We start from the raw sequence: 19,637 nt of genomic DNA on the forward strand, positions 1-19,637 counted from the left end.
ATAATTTCGAAAAATGTTCAAAGCATAATGTGTATTACACAATGTTTCCAAAAATAGCATCTATGCCCATTCATACCATATAATTCTAAATTTTCATGAGAATGACTATAAATGCTGTCAAATGTATTTTTAGTCTTCGAGAAGTGGGCCCAAAATCCTACATAATCTTATTTTATAGTCATAGAAAATATGGTTCCAAGCAAGAATATAAAGGGGCAGAATTAAGAGCCCCTTGCGCCTCATTTACCCCGCCGTTGCATCACTTTTGTGATGCAGCGGCGGCGCAAATCCTACTCCATGGTGCGGGGGTACTAACAACGTGACACATCTGAGAGATGCGTCACGTTGTAATGCCCTGCGCCACATGTAGGCGTTCTTGTGCGGGGGGGGGGGGCGTTCCGGCGCAGGAACGCCTCCTATAAGTGGCTGAGTGAAATCTACAAGATTTCACTCAGTCACTTTTAAGCCCATGCTGCGTCAAAACCCTGTGCCTGCCTGAAGGAGGCATAAGGATTGACGCAGCATTAACTATATAGGGCCCCAGAGCATTGCTGGAGCTGCGTCGCACTTGCGACGCAACTCCAGCAATGCGTCACTTTTGCGGCACAGATGCGTCACGCATCTGTGCTGTTTTTGCACTATGGTGCGCCGCATTGTAAATGCGGTGCATCTATGATGGCAGGGCTGTGGCGCACAATAACTGGCACATCCCTGCTGATTTGCAGGGATGCGCCAGTTATTGTAAATATGCCCCAAAGTGTCTAGTGCTAGTCATATGTGTATAAGAGGTAAAAACCCCCATAAAAAAAAGAAAAAAAAAACTTTTAAAACAATTATTAAAAACAATTGATCTTAGTTGAGAACCGAGGCATATTGGATGGATTTAAATGATGTTAATTACCCAAGTCCTGGCGGAATTTCTGTATTGTTTAGCAATTTGGAGAACCAACCACTCACAAGCCTGTGGGGGTCCGAGAGTATTACTCAAAAGTCTCCTAAATGCTAATAAGGCTTGATTTATCCAAAAAAAGTCAAATTCAGCAATTGTTTAAAGGAAAGTGTGCATATCTTCAGTGTTATTGAGACCATTAGGGTATTTACTATCTAGATCTAAAATATACCTCATTTCGAATTGTCTCAATAATTTTTCTCTGTTGCCACCTCTCCATGGCATAGATACAGAGTCAATCACAAAATAAGATAAACAATTAATATCTTTGTTGTTAACAGCTTTGAAATGTCGTGCGACTGGGTAGGCTGGATCGCAGTTCATGATGGCTCTGATGCGTTGTAGTATTCTCACGTGCACCTGGAGCTTAGTACTTCCCACATACCTAAGCCCACAGGTGCACGTGAGGACATATACCGCAAAATCTGTGCGGCAATTATAGTTGCCCTTAATGTCAACTTCCTTTTCCCTGAATGGAGTGGTGTATTTTGTTGTGTTCACTCCAAACTTACATGCACGGCATGTTATGCATTTAAAGAAACCCTTTCTAGGTGTTAACCATGATTTCATGTGTTCTGACTCAGTACTGTTCTTAGGTAATTGGGTACCCATTGACTGGGATTTCCTGAATGTAATCAAGGGTTTCTCTGGCATTCTGTCATTTAGAACATTGTCTGTTAAGACAATAGGCCAATTTCTATCTATTATGGCAATGATTTTACGTTCTTGGCAGCTAAATGTTGTGATTAGTCTCGGTGGATCTTCCAATTCATTAGCTCCTTCTGCTACCTCTACCTCTTGTGGCAATAATGATGTTCTTGATCTTTTATTTGCTTTTAGTTCTGCTTCTGCTAACACTGTGTCTGTATACCCTCTTTTATTCATTCTGTCCAGGGCTTCAATTTGACATTTATTCAATTCTTCTGGTGTGCGGCAGATGCGCTTCAGTCTCAAAATCTCACCATAAGGGATGCTATCAATTCGTTGTTTAGGATGTGCACTTGCAGCGTGAAGTGTAGCGTTTCCTGCAGTGGGTTTTCTAAACGCAGTTGTAGCTAGTTTGTTGTCATTAACATAAACACAAACATCTAATAATTCAATTGAAATCGGGCTAAGATGTGAGGTAAAATGTAAATTAAAATAATTAACATTAATGGTCTTAATAAAATCCTCTGCACTCTCTACATCTTCCTTCCAAAGAATAAAAACATCATCAATAAAACGCAGCCAGTGCATAATCCTGTTGTCACAAATGTCTTTGTATTGTACCCTACGGACCTGCTCCTCCCAAAAGCCCACGTGAAAACACGCGTAGCTCGGGGAGGAGCAGGCCCCCATGGCAACTCCCTGTTTTTGCCTATACAGGTTTTTACCAAATGAGAAAAAGTTGTTTTCTAAGCACCAAGTAATCAATGATATCAACATCTTATTATGCATAACATATTCAGAGGGCCTGGAATTAAGAAAGCGTCTAATTGCCTGTATGCCACACATATGTTCAATGCTTGTATATAATTACTCTATGTCTAAAGTCATCAGAATCATGTCGTCTATCCATGCAATGTCTTTCAATTTGTTTAAAAAGTTCCCAGTGTCTTTCAGATAAGAGGGCAAAGTTTTAACTAATTCCTGTAAGTAAAAATCCACATATATATATTCCAAATGAAGTGCTCAAAAAAGTGAAGGAGCCACACACGTCGTGGGTTCTTATCGTTTTATTGGGCAGGCAGCAGGTTCCAACAAAATCCTCTCAGCATCGCATCTTTAGCCATACGTGTTTTGAGTGATACCCTTGACCACTGGCACTGCATGAAAAGAAACAACGGGTCAGCTGTCATCCTTTACACTTTTAAAGTTCTGCCTGAGTAGGCGTATGCAGGCTAAGCATTGTGGTTATTATAGTTTTACATCCGCCTCGTCCCAGGCTACAGCATCCAACATGTGGACCTCCCACATAGGAAGAGAAGAAGCCTCAGTGTCATCCATAAGTTCTCCTGGTCCTGCAACCCAGACAAGGAAGTAACATACAACTCCAGGTAGCTGCTGACATGCCATTTCCAACGGACTATCATCCATCTCATCTACAGGCCTCCAAGCAGAACAAGGACTTCATTGAAGAATTCTCAAATCTCCTTACAACCTCGTGCACCTTACATGCACACACCACTTCTTAGGTGACTTCAACCTCCCAGATAATACAAGTTAAAAAAAACACAAAACTTAGAGGCATCCTCCTTAACCTCATCAACACACACAGCATGTCAACACACTCCAAAGGCAACATCTTCAATCTTGTCTTGTCAACATCACCATTAATCCAAGGCAAACCACCTATACCTCTAGACTGGAGTGGAGTGACCTCGTAGCCATCCTCGTCTCCCTGCTCAGCGTTCTACCAACAAACTGAGATCAACTCAAAAGTGAAGCCCTAAGCTTAAAGACCATTTGAGGATTTCTCCATAGAAAACCTAATTATGGAACTCATATCTCCCCCAAACAAATCCACAAGTGATGCTAACACCCTTCTAAACAAGTTCAATTATTATCCACACCCCTATTAATTATTCTTGTAGATCTCACTGACATACTCAACTCTCTGAAAACCCACCTCTAATGAAGATGGTGTCTCACCCTTGTCCTTCATCAGAGGTCTCTCTAGGGACACTCCTGGTCCCAAAAGATCTTTGTCACCGACAGAGTCCCCCAGGGATTCGTACTGTTTCCTGTGATCTTCACACTTTACATGGAGCTGCTTGCTTCTCATTGTATTTCATCTACTAGCTGAGGTAGCAAATCATTCCTGTATACACTACTCACATATGGTAGCATCAATATTTAGCAATACGCCAAAGATACACAACACTACTTTGAAGTCTCCTCTGCTTCAGATAGCCAATGCCTCAAACACAACACCCAGACCTGGATGTCTAGCATCTACCTGATTCTGAACCCTCCCAATATTTGTTAAGAACAAAAAGAAGAAACAGTACAATCCTGGTTCAACGACATGAACCTTGGCGGTTTTGAACCCCCAACTTTCACTGAATGCCAAGTTACTTACATTCACCCTACACACCAACCTCAGCCTCAAGGAACACATTGCCATCGTTTGCTACCAGCTCTGTCTCCTAAAGAATTTGGAACCCTTTCTCCCTGAACTGCTGTTCAAGCCCTTGTACTTGTGCATCTGATTGATGAGTGTGCCCCGCAAAATGGTCTCCCAGATTTCACATTGGCAAGAGTAACGGTATAAAACACGTTGCAGAATGTCTCACACAGTGGTTGAAGAAATATGATCATGTCAACCATATCCTGACGAAACTTCATTGGCTCCCTTTGTGACCTGCACTATCTTCAAAACCGGTTGCATCATTTAAACAGCCATCCTGACAAGCACCGCCGCTTATCTTTTAGACTAACTCGTCATCTCTACTGGTGCCAGGGCACTTATAGACTGCGTACTAAAAAGTGTAAAAAGAATATACAATTAATAAAAACAGCGGACCTTTTCCTACTATGCACCCAGGATCTGAAACAACATCTGCATATCCATCAGACTGCCACAAAGCTGCTCCAATTTAGCAAACGTTGAAGACACGTCTCTTTTAAGGGTACTACATCACAATGCATTAACAACCAACAAGCCAGCTATCTCTCCTATCATTCATTGCCTTTATGCTCCTCTTTCACCCTGCACAGCGCTCTGCTACTTTATTGACTAGGTTTACACTTTAGAGATTCTACATACACGCATACAAAGCAACAGTGCACTCTACAAGGCAACTACAAAAGAATATTAGGACAGTATAAAAGAAGAGGCTGTACAGACGAAAGACTGAGTTGGGTTCCAATGGCTTGTCGGAGAGGCCCCCCCCACACACCATTGTACTATAGTATCAAAATGCATTTGACCCATTTGGTATAAGACTAGATTGCCACTACCAGAACACAATAGTGTGAAAAACAAAGGCCCAAGCCTGGAAACTTAGCCTGGAGCCATTTTCCATACTATTTATAGACTCACAATGGTTTACATATTTATTTATGCGCTATCCGTAATCTTTCTGTTATTTCTAAGCTCCAAGGGCAATGTGCAATCTGAATACTAAGCATCGTAGGATGGCAACATGTGCAATCAGATCGATGTGCTCCATCAGCTGATATTGTGTGATCAGGGTCTTCGGAGTCTAGAAGGTCAGTTTAAAAAGCTAGCCTGATGAGTTTAATTTTCATGAGTTTTATTAAGGAATGTGATTGGGTTTGGATGTCAATGAGGTGCTAAGTTTAATTCACGACTTGAACTTGACCCTCCCAAGGATCCGACTGTGTGTTTCATCCACTTGACAACTGTATCTGGCAGATGTTTCTGGGGTTGACTGTGATGATAGATACAAATATTTTGGATCTGTTTCCTTTTTACCAGAAGTTGATCTGTATATTCAATGTAGAAACAGGCTAGCTGAAGCATACAGGTACAGCAATTATGGAAAGAGGGGTTTATTAATGCATTAAAGCTCAACGAGAGGACCACCACCCAAGTGGAAGCGATGGAGCAATCACCAGTCAACAAAACATAATACAACTTTGCAGCATTCACATTCCATTCTTTATAATAATATATTATGCTACACATTTTACTTAAAATGTTTCAGTATAACAACATTTAAATCATACTAATTCTTAAGAACAATCTATGTGATCAATTTAATAATGAAAAGACTTTCTTTTACAGAAAATGTAATTAAGACTCAATACTATCCATCTAAAAATTGTACAGCTAGTGTGATTTTTGGAGTCATTCACTCTTCCTTATGTTGCCACCATCATTGCCACACTGGTCTTGTTTGCTTGTATAATAAATGTCTTTATATATTTCATCAAGAAACACACTGGTAAGTTTACAACTTTACTCTCATTCCACATATTCCCATCACTCAGCTCCACTGTAAATTTTCCTACACTCACAACTTCCAGTTGGGAAAACCTACAACATTTCTAACAATGCCTGTCACAGAATCTCCTGCAAGTGACATTCTCTCTTTCGCCAACACAACCTGTCCTTTCTTGAAATACCTGACCATACTTTTTCTGTCCCTCTACACAAACTCTTCCTTCTCTCAATTCCACAACCCAATTTGATTTCAAGATAGTTAATGTTTTTATCCTTCTCATTAATTACAATGTTTTTCTCAATCCCACTATGCTCTGTAGATCTCCTGCCTGTAACACCTGCATCAATGCCATCTTAAAATCAACACCTTTGCAAGTAGCAAACTGTAACCTCCCCTTTAGAAGCCTGTTCCATGTCTCAACCAAACCATTACTTTGTGGACAATAAACTGAAGACCTAATGTCTTCAATTCCCCATTGCTGCAAATATTCCTTTATATCTGTTGGTATAAGATGCACCCCCTTATAGTTAATCAACCATACAGGAAAACCATCCCTTGTAAATAATTTACCCAGAATCTCAATAACAGCTCTCATGTTGGTTTGGCTTACACAATTGACTTTAGGACAAATGAAACAGTAGTTAATTGATATGATGCCAAATACCACCTCATAAGTAACTGATAATGTCCCATTAAGTTTCCGAAAAATTCCCCATTGTCATCTTCTCGATGTTTAGATGGCCAACATCTAGACATGTACTCCTTGACGTTTTGTAACACTCCATTTATCATAACTTGTAACTATTTTTATTATGGAAGTACTTCTCTTAATTGTTACATCCATATTGGCCACCAGATACTTACCAACATCATTTCTCTCTTCTTCTCATCTCTCATTGCTCACCATCAATTTTGAATGACAATCACCAATCATAATTTTCCGATTACCCGGAAAGTTACCCTCTGTTCATAAACCTCTGCCTCTTAAGTACTTTAGTCTTCTTTTCGCCATAACATTAGCTGCTGTGAACACTTAAAAGCAAAAGCAACAAAATGATGGATAGAACGCTTGGATCAATCGCAGCCACTGGTGATGGCTCGGGCCGCATCCCAATCCATCGTTATTTTGCACACCATGCCACCTTAGTTTGGGCCCAGCCATATGCCAATCAGTCTTGACGCTGCTCCCCATGTGAACAGTCCAGCCCGAAATGCCAGGCCAGGTCCTCCCTGAACCAGGCACAACTCCATTGGTATATAAATATTTAAGGAGATGGTGAGTGCTACTTTGTTAGTAAAAGAATGCGGTTGCCATAACAATAACTTTACAGCATCTGCAGTATAACACTGGAGTATACAGATATACAGCAACATATGGAAACAGCTCACCAAAATATTTATTGGTTTGGTAATCTAGGCTCCTAACTACATAATTATTTTGTGGGTGCTACAAGATGACAGTCCACAGTCTATTCATGGGTCTTAGCAGAGATGCATTTATCCTGCACAGGGACCACTTTTGGCCAGCATCCACACACCCCTCAGTGTGAAATATATATATTTACAGGCTCCGGGCACATATCCCCTCCCAGCGAAGTGCAACCCAGGGACAATGCAAATGTGCCTTATCAATAATTCCAACTCCTTTATGATATGATCATGATTAACCAAAGATGTGCCTGTCAGGATCAATGTGATGGCTCCCGATTCGTATAGGCTCTAAGTAATGGTAGGTAATGCTGGTCTAAAGCAACTACTACATTAGAGTTCGCAGCACAGCTCCCTCGCTGGATACCTTGTTCACTACTGGATAACTTGTTCACCTCCATCCAGAGGGATTTAGACCACTCAGAACAAGTCCCACTGCTGATCACTTCAATGCAGCACACATCAGAAAGATTCCTCTGGGGATTTGAAGAGCTATATAATATGTATGACGAAAATAGCCACAGTTTCCTCTTCTTTGTTACTTCTTTAATGCAACCTTTGTTTTTTGTTTTTTCAGTAATTTTTTATTGAAAATTATATTAAAATCAATGCTGCCATACCCTGAGGGTCAAACAAAAGTTTCAAAGCAAGTTAGTAGAAAAACTAGGATTCTGTTCGGTCATTTAAAATTTCCTTTCTTTATCTAAATTATACACAGTTTAAGGTTTAGGGTCCTCTAGCTGACTGATACAAAGTTCAATAATGTTTTAACAAGGGTTTCAGCCTACCTGAAATCTTACAGTAATTTTTTGCAGTGGTATTCTTTCTCATGCAGACTTTCATTAAAAAGAGCACCTATTAAAACTGTTAAATCTGTTCATAAAACAACTTGATAAATACCAGCTCTGCTACTTCTTAAATTTAGGTCACAGTTCATCTAATAAATTAAATTTAAAAGCAAGGTTGCAGCTTGCAGGAGGTCCCCTTTCCAAACCTTTCAGTATAAAAAGTGGTCTGGCTCTGACTCATGCTGTGAATAGGTGGGCATCAAGGAACTGTGGCATTAGAAAATCCTTTTGGGCCTCAATTTGCATGTAATTCGGCAAGCAATTATTGATACCTTCTGCTAAATAAACCAATGTGATACCCACGTTAGTAAAATGACAAACCAGGAAGAAGAAGGAATACAAATATCTGGTATAAGAGACAACAGCCTGGCTTGTCCTGAGTAGACCCTTCCACAGGTAGCAATTTTTTAATTCCCAACACAAAACTTACATTATGTGAAGAAAAGGATTTCAACATTATAGAATTGTTGGAAAAAGACACACCAGTCTTCTAATTTTACCATTCTGTTCTCCATATGAAATAGCTACAATGAGAAAAAAAACGATGAATTAGGCCATGTAATGACCTTCATTTTGATTTTAAGTTTGTTTGGTGGATTTTCCAACTTCTGAGTTGGTTACAACACCCACCAAGAAAGAGGTTGAAAATCCACTGCAGTTAGGGTTTTCTGCCTGGGCTGTAGAGGTTTCTCCACCAAAGGAGACACTACTACACTATAGAAATATTTCAGAAGAAAAAGAAACCAATGTCTGCCATTACTGTCAGTGCCATAATAAGCCGCGTGTTTGCATCCCAGCATCTCATCAACACTATAATGACCTTTTGATGAAGTACCAACTGCATCTTGGATCTCCCATCACCATGTCTGGGGAAGTCTCAGCTTGCAGGGCGTTCATCAACAAAGGTACCTGAAGGACAGCAGTGATACTGCTGGAGATGCAATCAGTAAATCACAGTCAGGCTGCATGTGACATCATGGCATACAGTTAATTGGGGAGGAAACAATGTAAGTTTGATTCCAATTGGCTTCTGCCAGAAGGGGCAGCAACACATATAAATGTGTTAGTATAATAGGTAACTAGGTACTTTAATTAAGCATTAGAACAGAAAGTTCAATCGTTTTTTGCCACAATATATTCTTTTATGCAGCATCAATTTGAACAAAAAAAATTCTGCTAGTTTGCCACGTTAAAAACTATATTTATCAGATGTTAAAGGAGGGTTTTAATGCATAAAAATAAGACAAATATCCCTGCTTCTGACTTATTATATCGGCTGTCCTGCTGCGGAGGCTAGGTAGATACGGCAGACGTCCCTGCGTAGCTACATGCTACCTGTTTTCCTAGATTTTAGAGGATGGGGGGAGTAATTTTAGCTCTTGCTTGGCACACCAGCTCTCTGCACACCTATTGTTACCATTTCTTCAGCTCCACACAAGTAAATATTACTTGTGTGGGTTGCATTGGGTGTTTGGAGTATCATTCCACCCAAAAGTACTTCCATTGGAATGCATGAGGGACTACAATACATCTGAAAATTACCCTCAATCATAACTTTATTTGTCAAATGTAGTTGCATTCTTTATCTCCTGCATGCATTCCACACTGAAGCCAGTGCTTGTTTACTAAGCGCCAAGGTTAGTTCCCTTTTAGAGAGTTGCTACTTCCTGATTCTAGCAACAGAGGTTGTTTTGTCTGATGTTAGAGGATTTGATATTACTTTAGTTCCTCAATGACTGAAACTGCTGCTACATTGTGATAAGAAAATTATGTTTCAATTCTGAGCTTGGGAGAGTTTAAATATATCTTTTGAAAAACACTTTAGTTCTACCAATCATGTTTTTCCGTGAGGAAATAAGGGCAGTAGTGTGCACTCGGCATTTTTGAACAATTGTTTTGGGGTGAGAGAATTGGCCTGGTATTTGTGGTTAAAATGTCTCTGAAAAACAGGGGGTTATGTAAAAACAAAAAAATAGCAAAAAAACTTACCTTCTAACCGCTCTCCAGCACGTAGTCTCAGTCTCTCTTCTCCGGGGCCGGAACAGGCAGCAGCCAGGCTCCCTTCCCTAAGCCAATCACAACTCTGCAATAAAGCGTTGTGATTGGTCTGAGCGGGGCGACACAGCGCTCAGCCAGGGAATGGGGGCCTGGGCATATTCTCCATGCAGGCTGTAATGTAGCCTGCGTGGAGAACAGGGAAAATGCACATGACCAGTTTGGACTGCCCTAGAGGGCCAACCAAACAGTTATTGTGCACTTAGAGTGGGCAGAGCAGCCCTGCCTGCCCCGCAAAGCTGCGCAGCAGGAACAAATACAATGATAATAACCTTGAGTTATTATCATTATATTTGTTCTTTTTTTCGCTCCTTTGCAGCAGTGGGGGGATGCACCTCCGCCTTGAGGAGCCGCTACTGCCCAATAGAAATATTAAAGGGGAAAACCTGATTCTCCAAGTAAATATTGAGAAGTTGTCTTCACTATTGTGGTGCATTAGCGAGGGAGACACACCTGAGGATTTGGGGCCAGATGTAGGTAATTCCTATTTACCGACTCTTAAATACCGAATTTTACCGATTCGGTATTTAAGAGTCGGTAAATAGGAAGGGGGGAGATGTAGGTAATTCGAATTTAAGAATTACCGAATCGGTAGGATTCGGTATTTACCAATTCGGTAAATACTGAATCGGTATTGTCCATTGATTCCTATGGGCCATGAAGCCCATAGGAATCAATGGGCAATACCGATTCGGTATTTACCGAATCGGTAAATACCGAATCCTGCAAGGGTGCAGGGGGTGTCACTTTGACACCCTCTAGCACCCCGATTCCGGACTTGTGTGCCATGTGGCACACAGACATGCCCTAAGGGCATGTCTTCGTCACACCTGAACTCGGTGTTTTACCACACAATAGGATTGTGTGGTAAAATACCGATTCTTAAGGGCCTGTGGCACTCTTAGGAGTGCCACCTACATGTGGATTTACCGAATCGGTAAATATACCGATTCGGTATTTTACAGATTCTGTAAATTTACCGATTTGGTAAATTTACAGAATCGGTAAAATATAGGCCCCTACATCTGAAAACCCTATATTTTTTAAAAACCTTTTGCAATAAACAGAATTGCTTTGTGAATATTCCCACTCTATAGTTAATCATTCAAGCAGATTATATGTATTGGGCAAGAATGTAATTCATTTGGTACATAATTACATCCAGCCCAAAAGGCATCTGTTGTATTTTTCAAATGCTTGTTGCCACAGCCTCTTGTGCTATTTAAAGGGTACACTTTATTTTATCGTTGTCATTTCCTCCCCTGGTACCATTAAGCCCTCTCCAAACCCCAAACTTCCCACTTTTTTCATTTTTATTAATTATTATTTGGAGGGACCATCAGTTGTACATGGCTACTGGGCTGCTCGCTTATCCCTCGTTCTCTGACATCCCACATGTACTCTAATTTTTACTTTACCATGCCATAAAATATTTGGAAGGTAGTTGTCCTGTATGCATGTCATTGCATTGCGGCCATCTTAGAATAACCTTTTATGTATGGTGGCCATTTTGGATTTTTGGGGGTTTGGGAGAAATCATTTTAAGATGATGGCTGCACGTGTAGTTTACACTTTCTTTAAAATTATTTGTTTCACTAGTTTTGATGAGGTGGGAAGCATCAAAACTGGAATTTGTTTAAGTTAGTTAACTTAACACCTCCTCCCAGGTTGCTTCCCTGCCACACCATGCCCCTCACAGTTCCACAACACTTTTCTTACAACTCAACATCTATAAAGGGGACATTGAAACCATTTTGCCCCAATAAAAGGCCACAGAAATTGCCAAAGGTCCCTATCTGCAAACATCAAGTTCTGTCATATTGGTGATTAGCGTAAGGCTGTTAGCAAGTCTTGACATATCTCTCTAACACAGGATGTAACTTACCTATCACCACGTTTACCTCTACCTGCTGTGTCTCTCATTGATGACTGTACATGGACGCGCCTTAGCCAGGGAAGTGGCAGCATTTTCTTCACCTCTGAACATCATTCCATTCAACACAAACTATAGCGTTTACTAATAGGAGGGAGGTGGGTTTGAAGGTTAGGTTTTCCATCCCCCAATGGTTGTTGCCCCTGAGATATCTGATAAAGAGCATTTTGTGATGTGTGAAAGCTGATGTTCAATGAAAAAAGGGACCAGCCGCATAATTGTCATGAAGGCAGTTCTACACATTGTCATAACTTTATTTTCAAGACATACATTATATGGTTGAGAAATGGGACAATTGATGGTATTCCCACTGAGCGAGATCCACAGATCTTATGAGTAGATGAAAAAATGAGCCAACAGGAGCTCTAAGGAAGTCACTACATGGCCAAGCACAACCCCTACTGACACTGCTACCAATGGAAGGGTAAAGATGTTTTCAATTATTGCTTTGACTCCATTCTGATGCACCTTTGGGGATGCCCTCGCATGGAATTTTAGAGTTTGTTGTGATATTTAATGAAGAATCCTTTTGATACCCCCAGGCAATCCGTCTTGGGAAACGAGCTTGAAGTAGCCTCTGCTCCAGTGGGGTGGGTTTAGGGTTTACTGGCCTTGAATATTCAGTTTTCACTAAAATATGCCGCCTAGGGAGAGACAGCAGTAATGAGTGAAGGAGGTTACAACTATTTACACATCTTATTAACATAAAAATAAAACAAGTTGCAAATTTGATCTCTTTTAATTCGGCGTTTCTAATTTTTTATGTTGCTTTTGATGAACGATAGCACTTTGTACGGTTTATAGGATCCAAGAAAGCAATATTAAATTATAATTGATTGAAAAAAAACAAGGGCAAGACAGTGTCACAATGCAGAAAAACAAATGGTATTTACATGTATGGAACAAATATTAACCCCTTGCGTGCTGCCGTCAGCCGGTGGACGTCGAGAGGACTACCTCGCTGGTGCTGCGAACGTCCAACGGCCGACGCGGCCCTGGCCGTTTTGCGTAATTGCCGCACTGCCACGAAATCGCAGTCCCGGGAAACGGGTTAAATGCTATTTCTTTGTGAACTTCCTGATACAGGGGGAAGGGGTGAAAGGGAGTCATGACACTGCAAGGTTTTGGTGCAAAGAGAGAGGGGAGTTTTGGGATGGAGGCTTTGCATAACAACCACTGTACAAAGACTGGACAATTGCACTTTGGACTGTTTCCCCAGCCAAGCAGAGAAAAGATGTAGCCAAGTTTCTAGAGCTGCCGACTCGGAGCTGGGGATCTGGGTTCGAGTCTCGGCATTGGTGCAACATCCTGTGATTCTATGCACATTGCTTAATCTACCCTTGCCCATGGGCAACAGCTGGATATCTTCACGAGTGATAAACTTCGATATATAAATCTACAAATAATCCGCACCAACGAGGAGAATTTGTAATGGACATTTATCCATCCCTCTTCTGGTCCTCAAACAACATTAAAATCAAGGTTACAGAGGGCTTGTGATCATCTACAGATGCCATTGACGATTGGAAACCCCAAAAGAACTTGCCACATAAATATGGCTGCCTATGTCTTACTGAAATTTGTTAAAGAACTCCCTGCACATGAGACAACTCTAAACGCACTATATAGTCTGCTCTGAATTGATGTCAAGGTCAACGCTTCGTAATTATCTTGCCTATGAGTGTTTATTCCTCTCTGTTTGCTTGGTTATTGTACTGTATGATCATTGATGGATAACAGGCCAAACAATATAGAGATATACTGCAGTGAGAGACGCCTCTGGGTAATTGCAGCGTTTTACAAAGGACATATAACATAACTAGGGCTCCCTGTTTTATTGTGTTTATTTTATTGACATTCCCGTCTGTATTCATCCATATTTATTTTATGCAAATTTGATCTGTATTGATCCATATTTATTTTGGATTTTCGTGGAAAAATGAAGCTGAAATCAGTATATTTCCATGGTTATTTACCACATTTCAGTGGTATGAACACCCGCAGAAGATAAATCAATGCATTTATATGAAAATATGCAAATTTCAGTATCAACCTTGAAGTTGAAGTTGAAGTTGAAAATATTTGTAAAGCGCACTGTGGCCAAGCGGCTTCCTGGCGCTGAGTGATTCACAATGGCAGATGGAGAGAGCGCCAGGGGATTACTGAGTAGAAAAGGCTTGAGCAAACAGGTGGGTTTTGAGCGCCTTACGGAAGTGCAGGTAGACAGTGATGGACCTGATGGTCAATGGGAGGCTGTTCCAGAAGCGGGGGGCAAGAGTGGAGTACCTAGTGCCACCTACTCTGGACTTGCGGAAACGGGGGACACTAAGAAGTGCCTGGCTAGAGAAACGGAGATTGCGGCAGGGGAGATAATGGGTGATCATAGAATTAATGAAAACAGGGGCCGTACGATGCCGGGATGGGACCTTGTGCATATCTACTGGTGTTAAAGCCTCTATACTAAATGTCCTTTTTAACCCCCTTACCTATCAATTCATACAGCTATTGGCCTGGCAATCATGGCAGACAGTATTTAGAATTACTCAAAATGCAACCCAAGTTCCGTTTTTAACCGCATTTAAAAATAAATGCAGACAAGAAAATAAATGTTTTCTGTTTGTATTTATCTGTAAACATCAGTAAAAACGGAAAACAGGGAACCTTAAACATAACATAGAGGACACTGGGTTTGCAAAGGCAGACTAAATTGCAAGAAGATTTACAAACATAGGGGCTTATTTACAAGTGCCTTGCGGCGTTGGTTGCTCACTTTTTGTGACCCACCGGCAGCACATCTTGCTGCACCATATCTACAAGGACACGTAAAGCCACACTGTGTGGCTTTTCAAGTCCTTGTAAATACGTCCCCCTTACACGCAGCACTTTGCATGAAAGGGGTGTGCCACGGGTGTTCCCACGTAACATCCATGGCTTCTGCCGCATTTCCAGATTTACGAGAAATCGTAAACCAGAGGAGAAATGCTTTCATTTCGACTCGGTTTTTCCTCTTTCAATGCAAGCTGCATTTTCCAGCACATATAGAAAGAGGAAATCACCTCTTGTGATTGGTTTTGTGCACAATCATCCCCGCAACACAGGCACCCAGGTGCAGCCCATTATGCACCAGCGCAGGGGACAGCGAAGGGATCCATCATATCATTGTAGATATGATGCATCCCTTTGTTTCCAAAGTAATGCAGCACAGACAAAAGGCTTGCAGCACCGCACTGCGTTTCTTTGCTGCACAGAAGGCCCATAGGGCATAGTTTAGAGTTTGGCAGATGGGATACTATATCACAAAAGTGATGGATATCCCATACACTGTATTACAAGTGCCATAAGTTATAATACATTTGTGATCCGGCAGACAGGATAGTCAGACACATATTTTTTTTTATGACGGAGTATCCCGCCCACTAAAGGTAAACTAAGGCCCTTAATCTCTTAGTGAAATCTGCTCTCGGAAATCAGCAAACAAGACATCTTTCTAGCTAAATCCAATTCCTGTCAAGAACAATTCCCAAATCCAGCAATCGCACAGGGACCCTTATCAACTCCATACGGACCTACTCTGTGCCATCTACTATACTACTACCAAATCCATCTGCAGACAAATGCAATAAATTCCTATTGTTATTTACCTACAAAATCATCTCTTTCAGAAAATCATTCTCATCCACTGCAAGTTATGTCTCCATTGCGAAATAGTTGAACAACTTATTCACTTTTATACCATTTCCTGCAGATAACCTTCACAAAATGATCGAACAACTGAAAACACGCAACAATTTCTCAGACATCATAAAAACAATTGGCAGCTTTTCAAACAAATGTGGTGCTCATTAATTAATGCATCTCTTGTTTAAGATGTGCTCTTTGACATCCTGAAAGCTGGGCAGGTCATCGCCACACAACAAAAAAGCTGAACATAGTCCCTAATTCCCTGAATGATTTTAGACCATTCTCCAACCTACTTTGGCTTTGAGAATTGAGAAAACTGTCTCCACCAAACTGACCACTAGTATCAGCGACTGTTACTTACTTGTAAACTACCAATTTAAATTTCACGCTGGATGGATGACTGAGACAGCCGCAATGCCAATTGTGGATGATACATTTTTAACAAAGGAGGGAGGGAGAGGGAAAGTGGATTCGGTCTCCCCTAGCAAATTACATAAACAAAATAGAATCCACTCTAGTGGTGGTAGTGGTCCCTACAATGGTGGGGAGCACACAGTGTTGTGTAAAATACCCCTCACACACCAACAGGCCCCTTGGTGTCATGCTTCATCATTGGGGTCTTCGCACCCCTCTATGGGATGCGGCGTGCTACGACTTACGACTACGTAGGAGCACTTGAAGTGTACTATGTGTTGGTGTGTGTGGGGGTTTAAGTGTGAGTGGTGAAGTGGTGAGAGGTGAAGGTTAAAAGATACCTGGCTCATAGGGTAAAAATAAACTTTATTAAGCCCTCGGCTGGTATCATTAAAAGGGTGCATGGTTAGGTTGTAACTGTGTTTTAAGGTACATCAACCTCAGAAAGTGCGTCGACATGACATGTTTTGGAGTGTGAAAACTCCTTCTTCAGGACGAGGGAGTGCACAAACCTCCTCACCTTACTCACATGTAATGTAGATGTTAAAGTGATTATTACAAAAATGTATCTACAAAAAGTTAGGTGTAATGTTCCTAATTAAGTTTATAATCCAATAGTCTGTTGCGCCCAGTTGGCAATACTAGAACAAGACTTATATATCAAGGCAGGGTGGCCTCATGAGCCCTGCATGGTATTGGAGGTTGTCTTCCGGCTCAATGTGGCTACGGTTACAGCATGCTTCGATGGGCTGTCATCCCCTCAACGCGGCTCCGACGATATCGTCAACTGGGCGCAACAGACTATTGGATTATAAACTTAATTATGTGCCTTTGTATAACTCCTCTCTCATTCTTAACCTCGATGTCTCTTTATGTATACTGCAGCAGTTTTATTCTCTTTCTCTTTGTAGCACAACAGTGCCTTTCTGTGCAGTAGGGCTACACAAACCTGTTATATACATATATAAATAAACAAATTATGCATTGATTGAAATGTTTTAGCATACCCTTTTGAAGGAATTGATCTTGTGGGGGTTCTAGCTTTGGGTGATAGCTGTTCACCTTCTGGCATGCCTTCAATGTATTCAGTTTCATCCTCTACCTGATTAAAGTTGAGGCATGTAGGTATCCTAACCAAATTCAGAAAGATCATTCCATGTTAGATGAATATGACATAAATAATTGAACTCAATCTTGATGACAGTGGACATGAGTCAAAAGCATACACATGCTTAGTCCAAAACAGATAAACTGGGATTAAAAAGAAGTTTCAGGTCTGAAACAATGTTGACAATTAGGGCAGGATATTCAGCAGGTATTATATTACAGATACAGTTATGACGGCAAACATAATATCAGTGGTGGTTGTTTTGTTATGTCCAAGAGTATTCACAGATGTCATTAGGTTCTAGTGATAAACTTGATGATTCGGTAGGCACCACAGATAACTTGAACTGAAACTTAATGATGTGGCTGGTGAGGATTGAAGAGGTTTTCAAATTAGCTAACCAGAGATAATGAGGAGAGATTCACAGAATGCTCTATAAGAAGAACTCACCTTGTTGGTGAGTTGCCCTGAGGTTGAGGAACTGGAGAAGCACGCACTCAAAATAATGTGAGCTTTGGTAGGTATGGTGCTATTGGCTTAAGGTGACTATTTAGAGATCTTTTCTAGACTAAGGATTTGTGAACATTGCTCCCTAGAAAACAGGCTTTCTTTCAGAGTTAGATGGCACAAATATTTTTTCATCCCTTCCAATATTATGAAAAAGGTGGTCCATCTATAATGACAAGATGAATACTAGCCTTAATACATATGTCATGATCAGATCATGATCTTAAAAGGGTATACCTCTGATGGAGTAAAAAATAAACAACATTCTTACTGTGTGAAGAAATAACAAGAAGTGCTTTTTTCTGAGTACACATTCAAGAAAATAATATCGGTTCCGAAAAGATATAAAAAGTTATGTTTATGTTATGTAGAGCGGTCGACCTTAAAGCTGGGGAACCTGGTTTGAGTTTTGGCTGGGACGCTCACCATCTTGTGATTCTGGGAAAATCACTTAATCTCCCTTTGCCTACCAAAAATGAATGTGTCCATCTGTAACACAATTGGTGCTCATGTAAAGTGCTCTGGTACCTTCGGGTTGAGTTCGCACTTTATAAAACTCTAAAAGAAAAAAAACAAATAGACCCAAAATCCTGGTGAAATACAGTGTTTCAATATTCTCCTCTTTATGGTCTTGCTTGATAGCGCAGCTGTTGCCAGACATTTATATGAAAATCACAGAGAGGGGATTTGGCTACGTCCACATGTTGGGAGCTAGGAGAACATGTTTTAATTGGGCCGAAATTGGGTGCTTCCACAAAGAAATGTGCTTGCCTTCCACACAGCTGTGATAACTTTGCTATTTGTTCAGTTGACTGAGGTTGAACTTTCAAGGGCACACGGAACATTGGAAATACCTAGGTAATTTGTGGTGGTTTTCTTTGGCAGCAGCACAGATAGGAGGAGGGCATAGATCAGCCTTACTGATTTTAGATTACCGCAACCATCACCTGGCCTTTTAACCTACACCAATATTATTTTACAGTTCTTTGTTTAGACACATATACAGATCGATTCCCATGCTATCTACTTGCAATGCTTCACATTACCATATAACATTCCTTTAAAGTCAGACCTATTGGCATTGCCAATACTTGTTGATACTAGATCCACCCTTTCTCAGAGATCCAATTTTCGATATTACAGTAATTCGGAAACTTGATCTAATACTTCCCTAATGAAAATTAAGGGGCGATCATTTTGATACCAATATAATTATTTCCCAATAAACTAAATAAATCTGTAAATTATGTCTTTATTTCCTCGTGTAGAAGAGTGGTGCTTCCACTAAGGAAGAGAAAAGCTGAATGACTCCCTTCATCAAGCTTTCTTGAATATAATGTTTCAGAACTTCTTGCTCAAACATAGCAAAAGCATTTCATTTGCCATAATAGAACGCTCATGCGGCTGATGTAGAGATATTTTGTTTACCACCTTCGGAGAGAATATACCATCATGTTCTTGATACTTTTACTGGCTGGATTTCACTTCAGTCACTCCCAAGACCTCAGGATAGTGAGGCATAGATTAGCTAATTGTGCAGCACAAAAATGGAAATTTAGCTGTCCAAAAATTTTAAATTCTTTCGCTGCATTTTCACAGCACTTTATTTTACTACAATTCTTTCATTTATCATACTTTTAACACCAAGCAAAGGGAACATATTATTGTAAGGTTGAACAAAACATGAAAGTCTATGTCAAGAAATTTTTTAAGGCATCAAAAATAAAGTGATGAGGCTGCCTTCCAATCCACTGCTTTTCACCCACCATGCCACCTCAGTTTGGACCAGGCCATGTGCAAATACATTTTGAGCTTGCTCCAA

The sequence above is a fragment of the Lissotriton vulgaris genome, chromosome 9 (genome assembly GCF_964263255.1).
Source record: "Lissotriton vulgaris chromosome 9, aLisVul1.2, whole genome shotgun sequence".
Taxonomy (NCBI): Eukaryota; Metazoa; Chordata; class Amphibia; order Caudata; family Salamandridae; genus Lissotriton; species Lissotriton vulgaris.